Here is a 23,819-nt window from a genome sequence, read left to right on the forward strand (position 1 = left end):
TTAAAAAATGCAAGCTGCTACTCATCTTCTAAAAACAGAAAGCGAATAATTAGATCACAATTGATGGCTCTTTTCTCAGAGGGGAAAAAAATGATGAATGCAACTGGAATGTTTATTGTCACTGAAATTCTTCAGGCCTGGATTCCAAGTATCGGTCTTGATGCAAGTTACTATGACAACTTAAATTACAGAAAATGTCCCCCCTTCTTCTACCAAGTTTTTTTTTTTTTTTTTTTTTTGCCAAAAGATCATTTCAAGTCTCCTAAACTCTGCTTGCATAAATTACCTGTAACAACAATAAACATCTCTTTAACAAGTTTTATTTAGAAATGCCCCCACCTAAACCGTTAAAACCAAGTATAAGCATATAAAAAATAAATTCCACTAAATCTACGTGGGACAGAAAACCTAACCTGAAAACATGAACACACACACACACACACACAGCTTAAAATGTAAAATGTTGAGAGTATTTTGAAACTATTCCCCACTACCAGAGGCACAAAATATTACCACCATAAGCTTCATTACAGAAACTATAGGAAATTATTTACAGGGCAGTTTTGAAAGAAGATTATAGAGCTAAGTCCTGTTTATCATTCTTTTCCCTCCATTAATGCTTTTTACAGGAAGGTACCAGAAAAGGGGGATGGGAGAAGAATGCAGTCTTATCTGGAACAGAAAGAGAAGCAAATAAATTATCTGTAATGTCTTATTCTGTTTTACATAATCTGTCTTTTTTACATAAAATATGAGTTTTAAAGTTTCTTCTTACACAGCCTCAAATTTAAAACCTAGGAAAGATGCCTTGTGATAAATAAAATGTGAATTATTCTCTATCATTCGCTAAAAGAATAATGGCTCACGAGAAACTACATCATTGTGGAGAAAATGTAATTTAGTAGAAATAGTCTGATTGCAAGACATTAAAAATTTAAAGTCACTCCATAAAAGAATATTTAAGGTAGTTTCACAGTGTAGCAATACTGAAAATTCAAAGCTGGTTTTGTTGCCAGAAAGTTAATATGACTAAAATTAGATGCTACATTCAGAAAGGCTTAGGGAACTCAGATACCCTCTTTCTATGAGTAAACTGGTTTACTTCAGCAGCCAGCAAAAGGCAAAAAAGTTTTATCTATTACTATAACACATCCAGAAACCCCTCATTTATTTAAAACAGATAAAACTTCATTTGAAAAAAGAAAACAAGGCAGTATGCTAAGGGAATCTTTTTGCACTTGAAGTCAAAAATCAAAGACTGTTAATTCCTAGTATAGTAAGCATTTGAGAAGAAATAGCAAAAAATTAACTCTTTATCTGCAAAGTTGAATCAAGTCCTACATCTTCTACATGTATAACTACCAGCGTTCTAAAAGAAACAAAATAACTGAAGCATTCAAACCCAAGTGTACACAATATCTAAACATTAAATCTGAACCATAGTTCCTCTTCCTATAACTTATATATAAATCCTCCCAAACAAAACATAATTAATGTAAATAAAAGAAAGATTTACAGAATAGCTTCATCAGTGATGAAAGCTAAACCTAAAATTTAAGTGATAACATAATTATGGAGAGAACTGTAGTAAGTTAGACTACATAATACATTTTATTCCTTATACTTTTCTTCTTTAGATCACATGACAAATAGCAGGGCTAAACTAGAATTTTTCAGCTTCTGATATGGATATAACAAAATTGTCCAATGAGAATCTGACTATCTTTTACTTTCAGCACGTGTGGCCTGCTTGTCATGGATTTTGCTAATGCCACAAGCAATGCAAGAGTCTGTAGGAGAAAAACTGAACCAGTGAGGATAAGGACTTGTGGTTTTAGGAATTCATTTCCCTCCAAATATTCTAGCAATTAGTACAACGCTCTAAGGTTATTTTTATTTCAGGGATGGATTAATTTATGTTAACACCTTTGAAGATACATCAGTAAAGCAAAAAAGCAAGCATGTAACTTTTGCAAAATAAGAGACTAAGGAATTTATGAAACAGCATGCTGGTTGGTGCCCTTAAAGAGTTAATTCACCTTGTAAAATGTGGACAATTTATTCACAAGTGATTCACATACTACAAACAAGGTCAAATTATTTTCCCTTCTGAGACCAATGAAGCACTTTAATGTTTCAAGAGGCGATACACATCAAGCACACAAAAAGCAAGTGAAAATTAATTTAGTTGTATATTCTCACTTTAAGAGACTTTGTGAACCCCCTTTAATGAAGACAATTACAGTACTTAAGAGATGGAAGCTCAAACTATAAGCTATTTCAAACTTATCAAGACCTTCTAATCTTCACTGTTAGAAATATTTCTCTGCTGTAAAACAGGCCATAGATTAATGAATGGATAAAGAAGGTGTGGTGGGTATGTGTGTGTATATATAAAATGTGTGTACACACACACACACACACAAACAGAATATTATTCAGCCACAGAAAAGAATGAAATCTTGCTATTTGTGACAACATGCACAGAGCCACAGAGTATTATGCTAATTGAAGTAAATCGGTCAGAGAAAGACAAATACCCTATGATTTTATTCATATGTGGAATTTAAACAAAACAAACAAGCAAAGGGAAAAAATATGAGAGAGAGAGAGGGAGAGAGAGAGAGATAGAGAGACAAAGTATGAAACAGACTATAGAGAACAAACTGATGGTCACCAGAGGAGAGGAGGATGGGGGGACAGGTGAAATAGGTGATGGGGATTAAAGAGTGCACGTGTCTTGAAGAGCACAGGGTGAAGTACGGAAGTGTTGAATTACTATATTGTGCCTCCCAAACTAATAGAACACTGTATGCTAACTAACTGAAATTAAAATAAAAACTGAAAATAAAAATGAATAAATAAATAAAAGAGGCTGCCAATTTAAAGCACGAGTAGAATAACGCTCAGAAAGCCTAAGTGGTGACACACCAACCTGCAAACAATTTGCTTCAGACTCCACGTTTGAAATCTAAAGCATGGTTCATAATGCTAGTAGTGTCACCCCAAATTTGGACCTAGGATTTATGGTACACTGGCAAGGAAATACTAGTGCTAACTACCCTTTATACTTATCTAAATACAGGACTTATAAGTAATGATTCTTAGGAGTTCACCAGTGAACACAACCTCTGAAAGTCTCCCCCAATTTTGAAAATGTTTTTAAAATGTCACTTTAAGTGATATTTTTCTAGGATATATGAAAGGAGTACAAATTTTCAGACTCACCTTAGGGCGCTGGAGTCCCCAAGTGGGAGGAGTGTTGAGGTAGTCTTGAGGAAGAGTGGAGCACCAGACAGGTATTCTAGGAGGAACTACACAGGCACCTGAAAAGGTACACAGTGTTCTTACAGTCCTGGCTAATTTTTATCTTAAAAATGCTAAATCACCCCATTTTAACTTCTAATTATCCAAGAACAAAATACATAAGCCCTTAGCTTCAAACAGTTTTCCGAAGAACAATTTTTCCTCCCCTCTCCAACCTTCTCCCTTCCTCATTTGAACTGCGGTATTTGTGGGGTGGGTTTGTGTTCTGTTTGATCTCAATTAGCGTTTTTGTGCCATTGAAAAAGAAATCTCAGCTGTTTCTCAAAAAGGTCATTTGATGGGCCCATGGTGTTCTAGGAAAGACTTTGTGCCCTCTTTCTCCTGACCAAAGCTGACTGCAACACCACAATAATTTATTGAGAGCAGTTTAGCAGTTAGACATTTGGAAAACTGCCAAAAGCCAGCACCTAAAAGTGATGTTGAGGGAGAAATTTCAGGTTTTCAGTCTTCAAAAATAAAAACAAAAACACGCCACACTTTTCCTTAGGGAGTATAAATTATTACCACTAGCTAACCCAAGAAAGAGGGTAACTTGGCACCAGTTCTTTTGCCCATTCTATTGCCTAATGCTGTGAGAATGTGAAACTCTGCCATTAGTTATAAAGAAAGCCTAAGAAATTTGGCCACAAGGCGGGAATTGACGCAATTCAGATGTCTGCCACATTCAGACTCTGCCCTTAACAGATGTTTCTGCATTTATTTATAGAAAGGTTTACTTTAATAACAAGACCATCTTCCATCAACCATTTTCTTTTCACACTAAAGTACTTCATCAATAAAAACTATCACCAAAAAAGTTACAATCCTTAAATTCTTAGTTATGAAATAATATGAAATGTCAAATTAGAAATAGTGTAAGGAAAATGAACCCAAATACGATGCAAGCTATCAGAAAATATATAAATTTCAAACATAATTGAGGAAGGGATAAGTTACTTCAAAATTTCCCCTTCCATAGCTGGGTTCTCCCTGAAAGGCTATATAACCCTGAATGGAAACACTGTCTTTCAGTCTGTTTGCTACACTAACATTTCATACAACTTAATAGTTGTTATAAAATACCATCCATTTCTGGATTATTTTTTAATAGTGTTATAGCTGTAGTGCAAAGGTGCATTAGTGCATGCTTCTAAGTTTTAAAAGAAAAAGAGGGAAGCATTCATATGAAAATTCTTTCTAATGAAAATAAATAAGCCTTCAGCAAACTAGATATCAAAGAATTCCTGTCTCGTCATTTTATGTTAGATGGGTTAGAGCCTTCTGGCTTCAACTAGACCTAACTACCTCCTAAAGAAGCTAAAAGAAAAACACAAATTGGAGGCTCATGTGTCTTGGTAAAAGAGTCTGTCCATGGAACATGTCATCCAAAAAGCAATGAAGGGTCAGCCCTGTTGGGAGAGAGTATTGGAAGATGAATTAAAAGACATGTGAGAAAGGCTAAATAGACTAAGCACTCTAATTCCCACCCTTGGGCCTAGAAGCTATCTAGAAGTCAGCCTGGTTGGCAAAGGGATTCTTATTTATCTAAATCAAAAATCTCATTTCTTACCCATCTTTTCTTCTTTAAAGCCTCATCTCTCTTTTTAGTTTTGTTTTCAAAAAAAACTTTTGAAAGTGGGAAGTTGGCAGTTAAGGAGTTTCTAAAATTGACATAATCATTATCCTCTTTTATCCATAAAATAAGGTTATCAAGACTAGAGCCAGACATTTAAAGGCCAAGAAGATTATGGTGCCTATTTCCTCATATGTAATTCAAAATGATACTTAGATATACGCTAACATTAAAATCTCTCCTTCTTAGATTTTTATAACTGCAAAATTCTGGATGAGTCAAGGTTCTTTAGATTAGGATGGGAAGTGTCCTAGTCCTGCCAGGGTCCCGGGAATGTGCTTGGGATGCCTATGGGAAATGCCAAACCTGACAAGAAGGGCCAGGTTCTGGTATACTTGTACTCACCTCTCTAGTCTCCTGCGTGGCCTCAACCCTCTCCCCATTGATTACTATAACCATCCTAACTACTCAACCCATTGCCCAAACCACTTTAAAAACAAACAAACAAAGAAATAAAAGAGCAAATCCTATCATTCTACTGTTTTTAAAACCTCCACAAAAAAGTCCAAATTTTTTTGTTTGGCCTGTCATTATTGTGACAATTTCTTCCTAACCATAAATATGGACATAAGATCTAGCAATCTGAAGACAGCAAGAAATTTGATATTTAAACAGATAATCTCAGAAAATTTACAATGTATTGGGGCTCCACCTGAGACTTCATATCCTTGCATGCCACTGTCTAAACTCATTTCTAGTCGTTCCCTTGAAGCTACCACATGACGTGCCCCAGCCTTACCCCTGCTCAGCTCCTCAGGCTCCAGCTCTACTGCATGCTGGCATCTCATCCCTGGGCTCCACCAATCTTCTGTGCTGACCAAACTCCAACTTACCCTCCAAGAAGCAACTCAATCATCTCACATTCTCTGGAAATCTTCCCTCATCCAAACTGATCATTCCAGGAATTCTGGCTGGCTAAGAGCACTCACTGGTACTGTTTCCTAAATCCCTACAACCCTATGAGGAAGGTAAGTTGTAAAAAGGGAATAATCAGAAAACTAAAGAATAGAAAGGTTGAATAAGTGGTCCAAGGTCAGATAGCTAATAAATAAGAGAGCTGGAAATTGAACTCAGGCAGATTGACTTCAGAGCCCATGTTCTTCAACAACTGACCTCATCATCTGTAGTATGTACCTCTGTTATAGTATTTGGCATAATTATATTGAAATGTTTGCCTTTCCTTGAGCACAGAGACATTTTGCATTGCTATCTGTATTCATATTGCCTAGCACATAAGAGGTGCTCAGTAAATGTCTGTTGAGGGCTTGATGAATTCAGAGTTTTACAGAATGGCAACAGGTTATTCAGTGGTGCTGAGCTTATCACCAATGAAAGTCCTGCCTTGCTAAATGATTTCTTTTACCTAGAATTCTCCTATGCCTACATGTTCGAAAATAGGTATCTGTTATATAAGTAATTGAAATGAACCAATAACCAATGTATACCAACACATGCAATTTGGAGCAAAAGATGTAAAAACTGAAAACCTCTAGCCCCCAATTTATATTATTTTTGATAAAATTAAAATTAAGGCTATTTGAACATTCACTGGACACTTGCACATATTAGATTAGACATTCTCCTGGTTTGGTAGCCAGCGCCTAAGATAACCCCTAAAGATCCTTGCTTCCTGGTCTTCATATCCTTGCATATTCTCCTCCAACTATGAGGAGAGTTAATTTGTATAGCCAGAAGGGTATCATGGAAATGATGTGTGACTTCCAGGCTAGGTCACAAAAGATGATGCAGCTTCTATCCTGCCCTTTGATCATTTGCTCATGTTATGCAGATGGTCAAGTAGCCCCATGGAAAGGTCCACATGGTAAGAAACAGGTCTCCTGGCAACAACCAGCTCAAATTTGCCAGGCATGTGAGCAAACCACCTTGGAAATAGATCTTTCAGCCCCAGTAAAGCCTTCACACAGACTACTTATAACATGAGATGACGTCTAGACTGCAATCTCATGTAAGATTCTGAGCCAGAGCCACCCACCTAGGACATTCCTGGATTCCTGATCCAAAGAATCTAGTGAGATAAAAAACAAACATTTATTGTTTTACATCCCTATGTTCAAGGCAACTTGTTATGCAGCAATAGATAACTAATATATATCTACTGTCACTTACACAGCCTTTATTCAGTTTATAAGAATGCAAATGGAAATTACTGATAACAAATGAACACAATATCAGGTTATCGCAATTCCTATACACTGAACAAAACCAAAATAGAATGATTAAGAACAACTCAAGTGCAAAATAAATTCCAGTTTTCTAAGAGATGTTGCCTTTTTCCTTTCCTTCCTTTTTTTTTTTAATAGGTGAAATGAAGCATGCAGGCCTTTCATTTGCTTGTAGGTTATCCCTTAATGACTACTGGTTAATTGCTGGGTATATTCCCTTCTTCTAAACTAGGCCCACCAAATGAATAATCAGTGGACAACAGTCAGAAAAGAGGTTACTGCTCTGGTTGTTCAAGCCTTATAGGTCATACAGGAAAAATTCTAAAGGTTTTAGAGGAAGCTACTCTCTACTCTGTGACTTCAAGACACTAAAAAGTTAAAAAAGTACATTTTTTTATTGGAAAGGGAAAAATCCATCTAAATATTCAACTATATTCAACTATAAATATTCAATTATAAATAGACTGCAACAGCACATTTTTATAAGTGATATCTCTTTGTATACACAAAATAGATTAAAACTATAAATATTATGCAAATTTGAAATTCTCCTGAATTTTTAGTTTTTCTAATAAAAGAGGGTAGGAACATACAATTTTTTTTTCTTCTTTGACACCAAAACTCCTAGACATCCTGCATCTGTGAACATAATTCAGTTCTACTACAAGAAATACAGTTATTAAGAAAAGTATCTTAGGTTTCTAACATTTAATATAAAATGTTAAAATAAAATTATTACAGAAACAATAAAGGTGAAGTAAATCCATTAGGATGCTATAAGCTATATTAGTTTGCAAAGCAGAGAATTATTTATATAATCAACATCTACCAAGCTCTTAATATATTTAAAGTATAGTAGGGATTATAAATGTGAATAAGATAAGGGTTTTTTCCCACTAATTGTGCAATATTTGTGAGATATAACTAATATACAGTAATAATAATACCAAATAGATGTTTTGGAAGCACCAAAAAAATGTAAAAAAAGCTACAGCAGAGTTCATATCCTGGATATTTAGGAAGCCTTTGTGAAATGTCATTATACTTGCATATGACTAAAAATTTTTTGAGCTTTCTCATGTTAATATATTATAATTCCCATTATACAGATGGCAAAGCGGAGGCTCAGAAAGATTAAGTGACTTGATCTGAACCAAGTTTCTGCCTTTTAAAGAAGGAATAGTAGACACTCAGAAAATAAGTGCCAGGCAACACTCAATGCATAATTCAGAAGCTGTTCACTACACTGGGAAGGTAAATCCTACAGTCCCCATTTTACAGATGAGGACACTAAGACCTTAGAAGATCTGGTACCTTTCCAGATTCACATGGCTAGTAAATGGCAGAGCCCTGATTTGAACTTAGGTGTACCTGATTTGAAAGATCCTTCTTTTTTCTCCCAGACTCCCATCCCAGGTTAGTTCTCCTAACCCGTGCTGCTCCCAGTAAGTGTTCACATTCTTTACTGCACCTTCCCTTTCTGGCCTAATAAACTGATCCATAAACCACAGGAATTGAAATCCATCCTTGTTAGTCTTATGATTTGTTATTAAATGTCACACAGGAAATCAGAAGAGTTACAAAGGAGGAGAAGGAGAAGACAAAAGACATGATCAATTAGTTTTTAAACAGCCAAGCAATCACTTTTGCTTAGAGAAGTTTGAAAAATGCATTTCATAAACTTTGCTAGAGAAGCTATCCAATGATTGCTTGGACAGGGTCTCCCTCTCCTAGCTAACACTTAACCTACACACCAGAGTTGTTTTCAGATCAACTGCAGAGTTTAACAAGCATTCATCAAATTATCTAGTTGTCCTAACTGAAGCTCTATTATTCCAGTCTGAGTTGGCCAAAAAAGCCACTGTTAAATGCATATAAAGAACAAACATAACCATGCTAACAGAAACTATGTTTCCCTGTAGAACACACATCAGACAAATGTGATACTGGGACGTCTTAAAGAGTTACATTAAGCAAGCACTGAGAAAGAAACAGCATGATCTTGGTGTGGTTCCGTGATCAGGACAGCACGTGTGGCCTGGTGTTTGAGAAAACATCAAACTGATGGAAATGTTAGGAGGGAAAAAGACCTGAAGAACAGAAAAGGAAGTGGGCTTTTTCTGCAAAGCTGTCTTTACTGTTGCTCAGAAAGTACAAGGCTCTTTTGGAGGCACAGTGAGTTTGCAGAAGAATTTAGGTGGGACAGATAATACCTGTCAAAGAGCTGCTTTGTAAAGAACAGGAAAAATTCAAAGAACTTAACTAGTTTTTTATTTAAATGAATTACAAAAGGTAATGAGCTGGTGAAGTTGACAGCTCCTTCAGCAGATAGCTTCTCTAAACATACCAAAAGGATTCTTTGGAGGTTTCCACCCTGTTTTGTGTTATTTGTTAGACCTACTCCCCTACTGTACAATGGAATCCTGTCTCACTTCTTCTTTATAGGCCCAGCACCTAGCACAGAATCTGGCACACTCAATCAATGAGGATGAGAGGAAGGCCAGGAAGAGGATCTTGATAAAGCAGGAATTTGACATGCTATTTCCTGAGGTGGCATGCAGGCAGCTAGCTGATAGAAATTTTTCTTTTCTTTCTCTCCCAACAAGGATGGATTGGTTGGGAGGTAGGAGGGCTATTTAAAAACAATTTTTTTTAATGTTTATTCATTTTTGAGAGAGAAAGAGAGACAGAGCACGAACAGGGGAAGGGCAGAGAGAGAGGGAGACACAGAAACTGAAGCAGGCTCCAGGCTTTGAGCCATAGGCACAGAGCCTGACGCAGGGCTCAAACCCATGAACTGCAAGATCATGACCTGAGCTGGAGTCAGATGCTCAACCGACTGAGCCACCCAAGCGCCCCGGAGGGCTATTTTTTAAAATCAAAGAAAAATAATTTAATTAAAAAGCAAACTTGTGGTTTTGTTTTTGTATTAACACAAATGAAATCCCAAATATTGATTTCAGCCACCAGTCCCCAATTACCCTGGAAATTTTTTAAAATACCACAGATTGCTCTGGTTAACTTCTTCTCAGCTTATCAGATTTGATTATCCAGCTTTATTTCTGTAAATTTAGCATATGTTCAATACTGCTACCAGGCAACAAGAAAAATCCCTAGATTACTTATAAAGACCTGACAATTCTGACTGAAAGGTTGTCCACAGATGTTCTAAACTTTCTCTCATTTTTCTTCTAACAGTCTTAGAACTAATTTTTTTTAAAATTTTTTTTTCAACGTTTTTTATTTATTTTTGGGACAGAGAGAGACAGAGCATGAACGGGGGAGGGGCAGAGAGAGAGGGAGACACAGAATCGGAAACAGGCTCCAGGCTCCGAGCCATCAGCCCAGAGCCTGACGCGGGGCTCGAACTCAGGGACCGCGAGATCGTGACCTGGCTGAGGTCGGACGCCTAACCGACTGCGCCACCCAGGCGCCCCAGAACTAATTTTTAAAACCCTACCATAAAGAAGGGTATGTTCAAATGTGATGGATTCATTTTTAAAATAACACTAATTGATTTTAAGTGACAATGATTTCTATTCTCTCCTTTTAAAATAGGAGTTGATAGAAAATTTTTAGCATGTTTTTTAAAAAAGCAAAACACAGAGATCAAAGAATATCCTCCTATTAAATTTGACAATCACTATAGCATTTGGCATGCTCAGATGTTTCAAACAATTATCTAATTTCTAAATTGAACAGTTTCATCATATATGCTAATCTTGAATAAATGTCCTCATTTCGGTTCAAAGAAGAGCATTAAGCAATAAAGCTATCTTAAGTTGAAGAAAAGAGTATCTTTATGTTTCAACACTATTTAAGCCAGGAACTTGTGATTATTATTACACTTTACCTATTTCTGAGATCTTATCATTTCCTGCCTTAGTGCCTTAGGGAAGGGAAGTCCTTGGATCATTTCTAGAATTATAGTCTCTACAGTTTTGGTGTCTTCTTTTCCCTTACTGAGACCATTATGATATTGACTATAATGCTGTGTCAATAATGTTCACTTTGGCTCCAGGGAATCAAAAGCAAGTTAAGTTAGTTCACATGCTGTATTGTGGATTTGGGTCAGTGTGCCATGTTCCAGTTCATACCATTCACTGTCTAATAATGACTCTAAAAATCAAGAGACCTCTCCTGACCCCAGGTACAGGAAAAATGGCAAAAACATACAAGAGCCAATGTGTAATAATAAATAAGAGAGAAAACAGGATAAGGAAAGGAAAATGATTAAAGGAAACAGAAGTGGCAGAAGCAGTGGGGGGGGGGGGGGAGGGGGGGGAAGGAGTAAGTAAATACAAACCTGGCCAGAGTTATGAAAAGCCAATGACTGGGAAATGATAGGTCAGATACAAGAGAAACACACAGAGGAAGCCAACAGAAGTCTAATCCCTGCACAATTCAGAGAGAAACTGGGCAAGGAGGAGCAGCCATTAGATGCCTTAATAGAAAAGGCAAACAGCCCTGGCATGATGTGGATGCTGGTGACAGCCTACCAGTCCCCAAAAGGCACACAGAACCCACAGTCTTGATGGTCCAGTCAACCCAAGAAATGTGAGATGATTCATATTGTATGAAATTGAGGCTTCAAAGAGAAAACTGGCTTTATCCTCCACAGTTCTGGAGGTAGTACATACGAGAGCAAACACCCTAATCCCAGTTCTGATGTGAAGTGCATTTGGGACACTCACAACCTCCCTGAGCCTCAATTTCTCATCTGCAGAGCAAAGCTCTTAGAAATCAGTGTACCTGTTATGTCTTTTAGTAACTGCATCATAATCAACATCTCTATGCCCCTGGAAGATGAAGGATCTTGGAAGAAGACGAACTGATGAATGCAAATCATCAAGGCCACTATCACCTTCTGGATGGGGCAGAACCCAACTTGGGATGTTGGGGATACCAGACTGGACATAACTATTTCACCTCTTTAAGACTGATGGCAGGCTCTGCTACGAGGTCACTGAGACCAAGAGAGTTGCTTGCTACAAGCCAGAGTCTGGAAAAATATTTCTGTAAACACTTCATTTTAATCACTTTCTATGTGCTAAGCCACTGTTTTATGTACTGTATACATTAATTCATTTACTTTTCATAACAATCCCATAAAATAAGGATTTTCCTCATTTCCTGATAAGGCAAATAACTCATAATCCAGTTCACCCTGCTAGCAAATGGCAGATTCTGTGTATATATGAATAGTCTGTGCTCCTAACCACTCCACAACACTGCCTCTAGCCAGGACCCTGCAGCTTGCTCTCCTGACAGGAAGGCCTTCTTTCCAAAGAGTGATTTTAATCACCTCTCCTTGAATTTCACATCTGTAAGATGGACATAAGACCACTTCCTTCCCAAAGGAATAGAATATTTTTATGTGACAATGCCTAAGAAACATATGAAAAGATGCTGTACATCATACATCATCAGGGAAATGCAAATAAAAACAATGAGATACTACTACACACCTGTTAGAATGGCCAAAATCTGGAACACTGACAACATAAAATGCAACAGGAATTCTCATTCACTGCAGGTGGGAAAGCAAAATGATAGCTACTCTGAAAGACAATTTGGTGGTTTCTAACAAAACTAAACATACTCCCTGCTGGCAGGATCTACCTATCATGCACCTTTGTATTTACTCAAAGGAGCTGAAAATTTATGTCCACACAGAAACCTGCATAGCAACTTAATTTATAACTCCCAAAACTTGGAAGCAAATAGATGTTCTTCAGTAGGTAAATGAATAAATAAGCTGTGGTATATCCAGACAATGGAATATTATTCAGAGCTAAAAATGAGCTATCAACCATGAAACGACATGGAGGAAAGGTAAATGCGTATGAGCAAGTGGAAGAGAAGCCAATCTGAAGAGGCTACAAACTGTATGATTCCAACTATTTGACATTCACTCAAAAAAAGGCAAAAGTATGGAGACAGTAAGAAGATTAGTGGTTGCCATGAGTTGGGGGAGAGAGAGGAACGAAAAGGCAGAGCATAGAGAATTTTTAGGGCAGGGCAACCACTCTATAATCTAATGGTAGATGCATATCCTGGTGCATTTATCCCAACACACAGAGGATACAACACCAAAAGTGAACTGTAGTGTGAACTACGGACTTTGGGTGATAGTGATATGTGGATGCAGGTTCATTAACTGTAATAAATGTATCACCCTGGTGGGGCATGTTGATAATGGGGAAGGCTATGCATGTGTGGGGTATATGGGAAATCTTGGTAAGTTCCTCAATTTTGCTGCAAACCTAAGACTGCTCTAAAAAAATTAAAGTCTTAAAAAAATGCCTAACAACAGCTGGCACATTGTAGATCCTCAACAATTGCTAACTTATACCTTTACCTCCAGTGATCATTATACCTAGATAAAGGTTACCATTTATTTGCCCAACCTTCCATGTTTATGTCCAACTAAGGCCCTGGTCAGACAAACTGGCTCCCTGCATAGCCAAAGACAGAGCAATGCTAGGACTGAGTTTGCTTTTCCTCCAAAAGACACCAAACCAAATTACCCAGATGCACCTCCCTTCCATGGATACTACCTGAATCTAAAGATGCTTTCAGGAGCTATGGATAGCACAGGGCTTGTCTGAAGCCAGTAATGAAAGGTCCCATTTCTGAGCTATTACTTGGTATATTACAACATGCCACATAAGGCCTACAGTTCTAGCATTTGACAGAAAAAAACAATACAATTGTAGACATTTTTTAGAACTCATTTCTGCATGGTGCAGCAGAAGTATATTACCCTGAGACTTAACAGAGCACAGTTCACTTCCCACATCCACTAGCTAATGGATCAGGGAAATCAAAACTGCCCCATGCTCAAAATTCACATGATTTTCATCTAAAAAATGACAGGCTCAAGACCAGGTTTATATCATTACTCTGGATGTTTTCCTCTGGACACATTCCAGTTTGTTAAAGTCCATAAAATCTGGCACCCCAAACTAAAAATGTCTTTCTAAAGATGGTCTGATCAGCATAAAAGATTTATTATCTGTGTTGATCCTGCCTTGGCTTTTTTATTAAGTTATTTTCATTTAATGCTCAATATATAAAGAATTCTAAGGGAATAAACATGTGTGCCACAACCAGTTTTAAGAAAAAAAACCCAAATTACTAACACCTCTGAAGCCCCTTTTGACTCTTCCTAACCCACTCCCTAATCCTCCACTTAGAGGTGAAACTCTCTTAAATGCTGTGTGTACTCATCTTTAGAAAAATAATTCAATTACATGTTTGTATCCCCAAATGATTACTAGCTTGCCCAAATTTCTGAACTTCATATAAATGGTATCATACCACATATAATCTTTTGCACCTTGCTTTTTTTTTTTTTACTCAGTGTGATGTTGCTGCTTGGATCGGTGCTCTATGCATTTCCAAAGCTGCAGAAAAGGTTTGCGCGCACAGGTGTGGGCTGAGGCCGGCTGTTTCCTGGCAGCATCCACTCTGATGGGGTGGTACCCATGTTGCACTTACTGGTCATTCATCATGTTATCACCTTAGTCCTACAGTAATCCACTATGTGTATAAAACACACCACAGATATGTTTTCTACAACTGATGGTTTTCTTCCAGGTTTTTTGGAATGGGCCACATGAAGCACTACGAACATCGGTGGATAAATGCTGGGCTGCAGGGTATGAATATTTTCAACTTTATTAAAATCAGTTTTCTTCAGAACTGTGGTCATGACCTATTGTGTGCGGTTCATAAAATTTCCTGGGTTGGATCCAACTTTTGTTTTTAAATGAAAAAGAACAAATTAGAAAGGAAAAATAATAGAGAATATTACTCTTAGGAGGATACAATCAGTTTCTTAAAACTCTGACTTAAATTATACACGTGTTACATGCACACACACATCAGTAAATGAATTTCTTACTGTGGGTCACAGTCAGAAAGCTCAGAACTGTTCTCCAGTTGATTAATTCTTTCTTTGGCTATGTCTAATTTACCACTAAGCCTGTTTGCTGATTTTAAAATTCCAAGTAAATATTTAAATTTTCAAAGCTCTATCTAGTATTTTCAGACCTCCTTTGTCATTTTTATATTCACTTGCTATTTACTAACATTTTTAACATTCCCATTTCTTTAACACAAAGCTACTTTACATTCTCTGTCTGATAACTGTATCTTAGATCACTACATGTCTAATTCTATCATCTACTACTCTGGCTGGTTCTATTCATGATGCTTTGTTTACTTGTCTGTTTTATAATTTTGATTATGAGTTGAAATTTCTTGAAATTATATTTTTTGAACTCTTTGAGACCTACACTGAAGAAAGATTCCTCCAGAAGGAATCTGCACTTGCTTCTGCTTTCTAAAAACACTTAACAACTATTTGTCTTTTTTGAACTACCTAAGTAGGTCTAAATTAGGACTAAAAACCTGCATGAACACTATTTGCTATGAAATATTAGGCAGTTTTCCTTAGAGTTGCTAGGGACTGGGAGAAGATCAGGGGGAAAAGTTAGCTCTGGTTTAACACCACACAATGAAAGTAGTCTTTACAGGGTTCCAGACTGATGTGGAGACATCTAGTAAAGTTTTTCTCCCTCACATAGGCTCTGGGCTTTGTCTCCTATCTCCAAGTAAATCACAGCTCACATCTGCTGGATTCAACAAGTGTTCACATATTGGCCGTTTCACGTACCTCATGGAGTTGCTTTTACTTTCGGCCCAAAGTTTCCCTCTCACCGTTTAAAGACACAATTATGTAACTTATCTAGCACTTTTAGTTTGTGGTAGAAAAGAAGTTGAGCATACTTAGTCTCACATACCAAGAAATGAAAGGTAGCATTAATTTTTTTAAAGGCCATTACTTCCTGTTATTTTTCATAGGAGGTATGTTGAGATGTTTCCTCATTCCTGTACTTATGTAACTGTTATTTTTTAATCTAAATGCAGAAATTCATAATCCATTAAATTTAGTCCTTTTATGGTTCAGCCATTGTTTTAAGACACTAAAATCATTCTGAATTCACAATCTGTCATTTTTAGATTTTTATCTACATCTTCAAATTTTTTTCATTTACGAACCTGATTAACATGACTTCATTATATTTATTCCAAGTTGAAAAGATGTGGAACATGGTATCACTCATATATCATCATATATATATATAATTATATATAAATGATGATATATATATCATCATATATATATAAAACATAATTTCTGAAAAAAAATTGATACATCAGGAAAGTAGCACCCAGTATGTTAAATTTCATGCAATAAAAGATATTTGCTTGGATATGTGCTTATATAAAATTAAGGTTTTATTATCTTTACCTAAGTGTCACTGAAGGATGATTATGGATACTATTGGTATACATCCTTGAAATGGGGATTGCTATGCCTCCCTCACACACCACAAATTAAATCTGATACTGATATAAGAGTAGGTTAAAATTAACAAGAAGGATGGCTTTGAAAACTATGATATAGATATAATCAATCATGGTTTAAATGTTGCTGACAAGTAAAACCATGACAGCAATAGCAAAGATCCTTCAGGGAGGGCTGAGAGAGTAACAGTGAGGTGAAGACTGGTTTATCCTTTGCTTCAGTGATTAATTTTCCAAGAAGCAACAAGGTCATTCAGCATACCTGGCTCATTCCAAGTCTATGAGAAAGGGACTAACAGCTAAAGAACATATTAACATTATATAAGGTAACCATTTAATTTATCATCCTGGACTAAAGGTCCTTTAATTATTCCAGAACAAGAGTGAACCAGGACTGATCCAGTAAGTCAGGATATGTTGTCACCCTAGCAATATACCTCCTCCTTTTTAAATAAAGCAACTGCCTCAGTATCTCCTTAAACTGCTCATAAAAGTACACATCCATTGTCAATTTTCTACTGAACAAAATCTAAATTTATGGGATAATATGCTAATAATGTCTTTTAATACATCCCTCACAAATATTATGCTTAATATATTTGTTAAAACAGGCAGTTTGATATCCTTAATTCTTAAAATGAAGGTTTTAAAGGAATTTAAATTATCTAAAAAATTCACTGAATTGAAATATCTCGCTCCATGAATTTTTAAAAATTAGCTTAGATTTAAATTATTCTTGAAATGAGACTATTTCGACAATCTGACATCTACGTCCCCTGTAATTCAAAAATTAAAATTAGTGCATTTATAACGACTCCTTGCCCAGATGAGGCCTGCTCAGTAGCTGGCTAAGGCTAATCAGGTAACCAAGACATCCTTTCCCACAGGCCTAAGAACTTAGTACTACCCCTACCCTACTCTCACCAGCTAACAAAGACACTGATACAATTTAAAGCACAAATTCACCTTCCATTTTGTTTGGCTAACATGGTGTTTTGATGTTTTTAAAAAGGTGGAAATGACCCAAAATATCCAGATATATGGCTTCTCTGAAAAAAAGCCTGAATATAAGCCAAACATTTACTAAGGGCAGTAATCAACTTGAGCAGAGCAGGTGACCACCCCTTTAGGTAAGGCATACTCTAACTTGCCACAGTCCTAACCACTCATCCTTTATACCAACCCCACCTCACCTCTTAATGCCATCTGCATGACTGCTGTAATGAGTTTGCAAACCTTGCCAAAAAACATCTGAAAAAAAGAGACACACCATATACATAGAAGGCTAACATATCCAAGACAAGGGCATCGCATATCCACAGCCTCAGGGGTTCCAGAACAAGAACCTCCAACACCACACACGTGAGTCTGCTGAATGATTCATCTGTCTCATCTCTCATTCTTCTGTTCACTTCCATGCCCTCCCTCATACCTGCTTTTTCTCCTTATGTTGGCCTCTTTCTTCTCAGACCAGCTCTTCCTACTGGCTGCTTAACTTTCTGTAGTTTAAAAAATCTCTCCAAACCTGTTTTCTCATTTTTTCAAAAATTTTTTAATGCTTATTTATTTATTTGAGAGAGAGAGAGAGAGAAAGAGAGAGAGAGAGAGAGAGAGAGAGAGAGAGTGAGAGAGCGCAAGCACAAGCTCGGTGGAGGCAGAGAGAGAGGGAGACACAGAATCCAAAACAGGCTCCAGGTTCTGAGTTGTCAGTACAGAGCCCGACACAGGACTTGAACTCACAAACTGCAAGATCATGACCTGAACCAAAGTTGGATGCTTAACTGACTGGGCCAGCCAGGCGCCCCTATTTTCTCATTTGTAAAATGAGCAAATTTACCTTGCAGAATTTTAAGATTAAACAAAAATGTGGGTAAAGGACCTAGCACAGCCTCTGCACCTACAATGTTCACTTAGTGCATGGTTGTTCTTACTATTTTTAGGGCAACGGCCCTCCCCACCCCAAACCCCCCCCCAAAAAAAAACCCAAGAGTGAGCCAGTGCAATAAAACAACTTCATGAAATTGAGTTTTTAAAAAGTTATAATGTGCTTGCTTTTAAAAAACAGGTAACAAAACTATACATAAAGAAGACATAATAAACTCCGCTACATCATATAATCACTTAATGGAGACAGGGCACCTGTGTAATAGGAGGGACGTTAGAAGAATCCTGCAACATTTCCAGAATTCCTTCTTTCCAAATTTTCCTTGTTCTCCTCATTTGGAGAACAGCTTCATTTCTTCTACGGTGCTTTTAATGAAAGCACAGGAATGATTATGAAAGGTCTTTCCCACCCCATACACAAAGCATAGTAGTTACTACACTTTTTTTAATTACTCTTTTTCTAAAGAGAACATTGCATATAATTGTATTATAAATGTTACAGCACAATGACCCACCTAACCAAAACAAATAACAAAATATTCACATTTGTGAGTTAAATACCTTGTTAGGACAAACCCATTGCAGACTTTTAAAGACACAGCATATTCGCTTAAATCAGTTTTTAACCATATGGGAAGAGTACTTAGAAAATTTGATGGAAACAAAGAAGCAGACCTAAGGATGAAATCCAGCTTCCTGTACCTAAATTTTTTAAACCACCACTCTAAATTTTGCCACTGCGAACCTCAGTTTAAGAGTTACGTTCTCCAACAGACCTATCCTGATTCCTCTCTCCTTCCTCCAACAATTAAAAGCCGGCCACAGTCTTCCTGTGTCCTGACTCTACCTGCGACACACTATCACAGAAATGAAAACACTCCATGTGTCATTGAGCCATCTACCCTACTATTCTTGTAAAAATTCCTCTAGGGTAGGAAGTGTCTCTGTGTCCCCATCACCCAACAAAGCACCTAAACTCTCCTCTATGGCAAAGCTTCAGCATGGAATGGTAGTTAAAATCAATAGTGGTGTAGCCATTTTTGGGTTAGAATCCTAGCTCTGCCTCACTCTTCCTACCCATGTAAGTTTGGGTAAATTATTCTGTGCCTGAGTTTTTGTGTAGGTAAAATGGGTGATAAAAATGTGTATAGACTCTATAAGACTCAATACTGCTGGTTATTTCTGCTGGTTATTGAGACTTTTCCCCTTTGCATTCAGGGAAGGTACTGCTCTCACCTTTTCTCTCTGGCTTCTCCTCTTGCCTAGGCCAGCTGTTGGAGCTTCTCACTATTTAACTCTTACTCTACACCTGCTTCTAGGACAAGCTTATCTATTAATTGGTCTTCAACTACTACCACTTGTGGGAAAGCAGAGTGTATAATTCAATAAGCTTTTATATTTGGGGGATACAGACCATATAGAGATTAAATTTAAATTTAGAAAAAAATATTTGCATGTCACATCCTCACATTTATTCCATACATAATATATTCCAACCTATCCCAAAAACCATCTACATTAAGTTTAGCTACCAAACTGCACCTATTGCATGCTTGAGTATGTAAATATTTGCATAGCATTCACCAGACTATAGCTTGTTTTAAGTGTATGTATGTATGGGTGGGTGTCAAAACCCTAGCCTTACCTCAGTAATGCAAATCTTTATTTTTTTATATTTTTTTTTTTAAATTTTTTTTTTCCAATGTTTATTTATTTTTGGGACAGAGAGAGACAGAGCATGAACGGGGGAGGGGCAGAGAGAGAGGGAGACACAGAATCAGAAACAGGCTCCAGGCTCTTAGCCATCAGCCCAGAGCCTGACGCGGGGCTCGAACTCACGGACCGCGAGATCGTGACCTGGCTGAAGTCGGACGCTTAACCGACTGCGCCACCCAGGCGCCCCAGTAATGCAAATCTTTAAATTTTTAGTTCTCATTTCTTCCCAGAAAACTACACCTGAAATTCACTTAGTCTTTGGGCTGTATAAAGATGATACATATATACACACAAATAGTCACTAAACAGATACCATGCACACATGCCTATTCATGCTGCATTGATGTGGGCAAAAATAACATCACCACAAACTCACTCTCCACATTTTGTTAAGACTTCTATAAGCAAATTAATGTGCCTGCTAACTTCTTTATTAAACAGAATACACAAATAGTGTAACTTGCCTAGACATCTCAAAAGTCTAGATGTGTTTCAGTATCTGCAATTTACTTTTTGAGCCATTTTAGCATAGAGGCTGTGATTTGTGACACTTTTTAGGTTAGGCAATAACTTTGATAGTAGTAGTAATGCACTGTCCAGAGTGGAATCAGAAAGCCCATACTTTAGCAGTGGTTATAAGAGACAAATGCTTTGGGGACACTGCTCATTACCTACTGGATGGATTTTCTTCAGTGTATTCAGCAGCTTGCTAATTATAAGTAGCCTGATGAATATTAGAAATAGAATCATATTGATGAAATTAAAGGATTCAAGTATGTATGGCTTGTTAAAATGTTTCAGAGATACTTCCACCCTGCAGTAAACAAAGAATCTGGTGAAGCCTGGAACCCCCCATGACAAGTAAAAGACCAAGTATCTCTCCTCTGCCACGCTACTGTCTGCTTTAAGTAAATGTTCCTTGCAAGGTGTGTCAGAATGCCTAAAAATACAAAGATTTGAGCCTTCATCAAGCTTATACACCAGGCTGTATTAACAATTTTTTGCTATTTGCCAGTAAATGTTTATCTAAAAATTATCTGTATGTGTAGTTTAATCAAAATTTGCTTTCATTATAACCCAGTAGTAATGTTATAAGAGACCAAGAATTTCTCACTTGCTTCAAGCTTCTTTGCTAGATACCATTATCTACCTAATCCCCCAAATAAGACACCTAGGAAGGTGGGCAGGACCAAATTGACTGTGGAAGAATGGTGTAAATATCTGTTACATTAGACAACGTAGTCTATGACTTCACTTTGCATGGACAATGTGAATGATGCCCAGCGTACCATTCTTACAGGGTTTCTGGAATAATCAAATGATTTAAAAGATGTGAAAATGATCAGAAAACTACAAGACACCATAATCATGTCCAATATTTTGAAGTTAAAGAATGCTGGTCTTGTCCTGCCTCCTGAATGTTTGTTTAATCTATGTGCCTGTTTTTAAGGCCCTCATTCTGTTGTTCCTGAACCCCTCCCCACCAAACACAGGTACGTACACAGGTTTCAGTCAAAGGTCTAAAACATTTTGGACCGGAAATAAGCAACATTTATTATTTAACAATTAATATCATTAACATAATCACATACAGTACACACATAATTAATATAGAATTAAATAATAATAAATTTAGAAACTAGGAAACATAGAGGTTTGTGACTGCCACTGTAAATGCTTTTATTAGACAGGTGAGGTTAGCCAGTCTGACTTCCAGATACATAAGGATATTATATTTAGGCCAGTCCCAGTCATTTAGGAGCTTAAAAATAACTTGATTTGACCTTAGAATTGAACAAAATGTTCCAGATCAGCTCGCTCTATCAGAAGCTCAGAAGCCTCTACATATTCAATGACAATCTATTGTTTTTTTTTTAATAGAATGTTAGAAGAGTTTCATCTTTATTTCTAAGATAGGTCTGAAACTTACTGTCATTACTATAATGCCATCAAATTACATTCACTCAGTGCTGATAAGCAAGTCCTTACTTTTGTTTGTGTTCTGTGCCTTTGTTGTTGGACTTGGGAAAAGCCTCCATATCCCACACTCCCTCAGATGGAAGGCCGAGGACAGACTGAGGAGTTTATACCTGATCCTACTACTAACAACAGGAAGACTAGGAGGTCTCATGACCTCGTCCCATATCCTAACACTATGTGACCTTCCATTGCTATTCTTCAGAGACTGCTCTTCTGAATATGGTACAACCTCCCAGTCTCTCCAGTGTCAACACCACCACGTCTCTATAGGAATTCTATAGGTTTAGTGTTTGATGTCAGTGGTCCTTAATTATAAAGATAGTATTTTTGCCAATACTATAGCTGCTTACAACCTAGATAATCTCAATTATGATTTTTAAAAGGCCAACTTTGTTGCTTTTGGCACAAAGAATTCTAAAGGAAGATCCTCAATTTTTTTTTTTTTTACAAATATTTTAAGTTGTGCACTTAACTTCGTAAGTCCTATTGCTTTAAAATGACTCACAAAATTAATATACTTTGTTAGCTTGCTGAATATTTGAAGGATGAAAACAATTTTCCTGCTAACTATATGAAATTAAGAATAAAAACTCCAATGATTTAGGCATATTATTTCCAGAAAAAAAAATCAAAATGATTTGTTGAATGAAAAAGGTTTACCAAGAAGTTAGACTGTTCCTATAAAAAATAATAAATAAGATGATTATAGGCAAACTCCCATATAAGCCAGTTAGTTTCTCTCTGTGTAATGATTACAGATGTAACTCATAATCTCAGCCATTTCAAAATATCACACCCAACAGGTATAAACCCATGCAAGCACCTCGCTGATGCCATAACAACATGGCTGACATGCATTCCTTGGTAGTCGGAATCACTCATGGAAGGCCATGGTATAATGACTCAATGGAAGGAACCCTGGACCAAACAGGGTCATAAAGTCACTGTTTCTAATTTCATCTTCAAGTCTCACCACTGAATGATCTTGGGCTATTCATTTAGGCTTTCTGAGCTGATTTCTCTAACTATAAGCTGTCTGATCTATTTCCAAAAACTGTTAAGTATCAGATTATACAATGGACACAAAAATAGTTGAAAAACTGAACAGTGTGCTGCAAAAATCTATGGCAAGGAGAACCAACACCAAAGGATTAGCTGCTGACTATGAAAACATCCTAAGATTCTAGACCAAAATCACAATTTCCTTGGTAATCTGTACAAAACCGGAAGAGTCTCTGTCAGATGGTGTCAGGACTAGGCAAATTACACTGGGCTTGTTCTGAACATAGCAAATGGAAGGGAGAACTAGAGACAGTGGCAGCCTGAGTTGGAGAGGAAGATCAGTAGAAGACTTGATCTTAAAACCTTACCACCTTGGAATAAAGTTCAAATTCCTCAGTGCAGTATGTAAGACCTCCAACACCTGGCCCCAGCCACAAAGTCCCATTGCCCTCTACTCCCAGCAGTACACTCCAGACTGAGTGACTCTAGACACGGTGCTACCTCCCAACCATACTCTGCACATCTATATTCTGGGCTAGTCTCCACCATGGTCCTCAGGCTGGAGTGGCCTCTTTCCAGTTCCCCAATCATCTTGCCCCATATTTACACCACTGTCCCCCAGTCATATTTCTTTTGGTCTTTTCAGTCCTTGATTACACTGTCATCGTCGTCTTCTTTTGAGAGAGAGAGAGGAAGGAAGGAAGGAAGGAAGGAAGGAAGGAAGGAAGGAAGGAAGG

The 23,819-nt window shown here is 37.2% G+C and overlaps 1 protein-coding gene across 2 annotated transcripts in view; it reads right to left on the reverse strand.

The window, feature by feature from the left end:
• Positions 1–23,819, reverse strand: part of RASSF8 (Ras association domain family member 8) — a 118,021-nt gene that overhangs the window by 76,915 nt on the left and 17,287 nt on the right. The window contains exon 2 of one of the 2 annotated variants that reach the window (XM_040488629.1): positions 3,229–3,326. The exons of the other annotated variant lie outside the window; for it this stretch is intronic. The gene's annotated coding sequence lies outside the window, so the exon portion shown is untranslated. The remainder of the gene's footprint in view (positions 1–3,228; positions 3,327–23,819) is intronic. 2 annotated transcript variants of the gene reach the window in all.

This window comes from Herpailurus yagouaroundi, unplaced genomic scaffold, assembly GCF_014898765.1.
Source record: "Herpailurus yagouaroundi ecotype Mexico unplaced genomic scaffold, PumYag 166, whole genome shotgun sequence".
Classification (NCBI taxonomy): domain Eukaryota; kingdom Metazoa; phylum Chordata; class Mammalia; order Carnivora; family Felidae; genus Herpailurus; species Herpailurus yagouaroundi.